The 4,170-nt window shown below is 39.0% G+C and overlaps 1 pseudogene; it reads left to right on the top strand.

Moving 5' to 3' along the window:
- The first annotated feature begins 2,626 nt into the window (after positions 1–2,626).
- LOC102138595 (mitotic spindle assembly checkpoint protein MAD2A pseudogene) lies at positions 2,627–3,603 on the top strand (annotated as a pseudogene).
- The last annotated feature ends 567 nt before the right edge of the window (positions 3,604–4,170 follow it).

The raw sequence follows: 4,170 nt of genomic DNA, 5'->3' as shown, positions 1-4,170 counted from the left end.
GCATTCCAGCCTGGGCAACAAGAGTGAAACTCCGTCACAAAAAACAAAAACAAAATAGCCCTCAAACCCCTACATTATTCCAAACTCTGCTAATGTAACAATGAATATCCATTCTTTATTCTTTTAAAAAATATATTCATTCTTTCAACAGCATTTATCCAACAGTGAGGCAACGGGGTTAGTTATCCCTTCAATGCCCATTGTCTCCTTCTTCCATTTTAGCTGGGCTCATGGCCACCCACCCAAAGATGGTATTTCCTAGTATCCTAGGTGTGGCCACATGACTACATTTATCAGAATGGAATGTGAGTGAAATCTCCAAATATACTGTAAATTCCTGGTGATCAGAAACCCTGTCTTTACATATATTTTATTTCCAACAGTACCCATCCAGTATTATGTTAATAAATGTTTGTTGATCTAGCTTTTTATCTTGACTAATGTTTCATCCATACTATATATTTTGGATCAGAAATAAATTTTATGATTCTAGAAACATGAAAAAGAATAGAAAGTAAATGGAAGTAATGTGTACAACATACAAGTCATTTACTTCACAGGAAATTGCTTGCTCTACATTTTTGCTCTACTCTTCTTCCTAAAAACTGAAATAGGGATGTGGAGCTGACACAGCTTCAACCATGTAGACAAGACTAGGGAATGTCAGAGCAGCACAGTGAAAGAAACAGATTCTGAATGACTTCACACGCTGAGGTACCCCACCAGTATGGACGCTTACATTCCTCTAACATGTTACATGCAAGAGAATTAAACTTCAGCCATATTTAAGTCACTTAATTTTTTGGTTTCTTTGTTACAGTAGCTTAGCTGGACCCTAGTTTTTTGTTTTTTGTTTTTTGTTTTTTTTTCAGATGGAGTCTCGCTCTGTCGCCCAGGCTGGAGTGCAGTGGCTGGATCTCAGCTCACTGCAAGCTCCACCTCCCGGGTTCACACCATTCTCCTGCCTCAGCCTCCCAAGTAGCTGGGACTACAGGTGCCCGCCACCATGCCTGGCTAGTTTTTTGTGGGTTTTTGTTTTTTTTTTTTTGTATTTTTTAGTAGAGACGGGGTTTCACCATGTTAGCCAGGATGGTCTCAATCTCCTGACCTCATGATCCGCCCGTCTCGGCCTCCCAAAGTGCTGGGATTACAGGCTTGAGCCACCGTGCCCGGCCTGGACCCTAGTTAACATAAACATTTATTCGATGTCTTTTGAGCATTTACTATGTGACAAGAACTGTCTTCTGGGTAAACATAAAGTGGCGAATAAGCAGAAAAGCTCCCAGGACACAGGTTGCTTATAGTCTAGAACAGGGGTGTCCGATATTTTAGCTTCCCGGGGCCACATTGGAAGAATTGTCTTGGGCCACACATAAAATACACTAACACTAATGATACCTGATGAGCTAAAAATATATATCACCAAAAAAATCTCATAATGCTTTAAGAAAGTTTACAAATTTGTGTTGGGCCACATTCAAAGCCATCCTATGCCACACGCGCCCATAGGCCATGGATTGGACAAGCTTGCTCTAGAAAGTGATACTAACAAAAAATGTAAAACTAAATTTTCAAACTGTGCTAAGTATGTAAAGGAAACAAAGAGAATGCTGAAGTAGAATCTAACAGAGAGCGATACATTCTGAGTGGAATAGTCCACTAAGGCCTCCCTGAGGAAGCATCATTTAGCTAAGGCCTCAAGGTCATAGAAAGAAATGGGGAGAGGGAGTCCATTCTAGCATGCAAAGACCTAAGGCAAGAAAGAGCTTGGCTCTTTGAATCAAGCTCAACCACTCACCTTACACAATTATAGATGCTCAATCAGGGTCTCCACAGATGCCTTCATGACATGCTCAAAAAAAGAAAGAAAAGAAAAGAAAAGAAAGAAAAGAGAGAAAGAAGAAGAAGAAGGAGGGAACCTAATGGAAGGCGAGGGGAGGGAAGGGAAGGAGAGGGGAGAGAAGGGGAGGGGAGGGGAGAGAAGGGAAGGGAAGGGAAGGGAAGGGAAGGGAAGGGAAGGGAAGGGAAGGGAAGGGAAGGGAAGGGAAGGGAGAGGAAAGGTAAGGGAAAAAAAAGAAATATCTAGTCAGTCAAACAAGTTAGGGAAAGAGTAGAGAGCGTCATTAAGAATGAGCGCTTGGGAGTCAGGCAGCTGAGTTTAAAAGTGGACTTTGCCATTTCACAGCTGGGCGACCTCTCATCTTCGGTTTCCGCTTCTGTAAAATGTGGGTTATAATGGCACCTACATCTCACAAGGTTGTGAAGAGGATTTAAATGAATCAATCCATGTGAAGTACTTAGCACAGTGCCCAGCACAATGTAAGGGATCAACAAGTATCAACTACTGCTATACATATAGGAGCCTCAGAAGAATAAATACTCAAGCGGATATGATAGGAAGGCTGTAAAATAAAATAGAAAATAAATTATGCTCTCCAACTCAATTAGATAAATTTGTGTTTTCTTGGTGGGTAAAGAAAAGGGCCATCATTCACCCTTTTTATATATTTGTATAGGTTTAACAAGGCAAGAGAGTGTGCATTAAAATAAATCAAAGCGGCTGTGGGAGCCGCTGTGGTTGCTGTCCGCGGAGTGGAAGTGCGTGCCTTTGTTAGTGTCCCTGGCCATGGCGCTGCAGCTCTCCCGGGAGCAGGGAATCACCCTTCACAGGAGCGCCGAAATTGTGGCCGAGTTCTTCTCATTCATCATCAACAGCATTTTATATCAGCGTGGCATATATCCATCTGAAACTTTTACTAGAGTGCAGAAATACGGACTCACCTTGCTTGTAACTACTGATCTTCAGCTCATAAAATATCTAAATAATGTGGTGGAACAACTAAAAGATTGGTTATACAAGTGTTCAGTTCAGAAACTGGTTGTAGTTATCTCAAATATTGAAAGTGGTGAGGTCCTGGAAAGACGGCAGTTTGATATTGAGTGTGACAAGACTGCAAAAGATGACAGCGCACCCAGAGAAAAATCTCAGAAAGCTATCCAGGATGAAATCCGTTCAGTGATCAGACAGATCACAGCTACAGTGACATTTCTGCCACTGTTGGAAGTTTCTTGTTCATTTGATCTGCTGATTTATACAGACAAAGATTTGGTTGTACCTGAAAAATGGGAAGAGTTGGTACCACAGTTTATTACCAATTCTGAGGAAGTCCGCCTTCATTCATTTACTACTACAATCCACAAAGTAAATAGCATGGTGGCCCACAAAATTCCTGTCAATGACTGAGGATGACTATGAGGAAAATAATGTAATTGTAATTTTGAAATTTGGTTTTCCTGAAATCAAGTCATCTACAGTTAATATGTTTTATTTCATTGGTTAATTTTTACATGGAGAAAACCAAAATGATACTTACTGAACTGTAATTGTTCCTTTTATTTTTTGGTACCTATTGACTTATCATGGAGTTAACATCATGAATTTATTGCACATTATTCAAAAGGAACCAGGAATTTTTTTTGTCAACGTTGTGATGTATATTCCTTTGAAGATAGTAACTGTAGATGGAAAAACTTGTGCTATAAAGCTAAATGCTTTCCTAAATCAGATGTTTTGGTCAAGTAGCTCGACTCCGTATAGGTAGGGATACAAAATACAGCAAAAGAAGTCTAAATATTCAGAATCTTTGTTAAGGTCCTGAAAGTAACTAATAATCTATAAACAATGAAATATTGCTGTATTAGCTCCTTTTGACCTTCATTTCATGTGTAGTTTTCCCTAATGAATCAGTTTCCAATTATTTGACTTTAATTTATGTAACTTCAACCTATGAAGCAATGGATATTTGTACTCTAATGTTCTGTGATACAGAACTCTTAAAAATGTTTTTGTGTGTGTGTGTGTGTTTTATAAAATCAAGTTTTAAGTAAAAGTAAGGAAATAAAGTTGTTTGTTTTAAAAAAAATAAAAAATAAAATAAAATAAACCAAAGTTAGGCAAAGAGAAAAAATGGAATATGAAGAAGCTGGCTTCTGGTCCACCTTCTATAGATACTTACTAAATCATATAGTCCAATTTTCCTCCCACAATTCCAGACCACAGTCCACAGGCCCCCAAAAATATCAAAGCTCAATTATTTGGTATATTATATGGTACACGTATCAGGTTTCTTAGTTGTAAGCAACAGCAACTGACTATTGGTATTTTAATTG

Source organism: Macaca fascicularis, chromosome 3, assembly GCF_037993035.2.
Source record: "Macaca fascicularis isolate 582-1 chromosome 3, T2T-MFA8v1.1".
NCBI lineage: Eukaryota > Metazoa > Chordata > Mammalia > Primates > Cercopithecidae > Macaca > Macaca fascicularis.
Note: the sequence above shows the minus strand (reverse complement) of the source record. Positions and strands in the feature narration are given on the sequence as shown.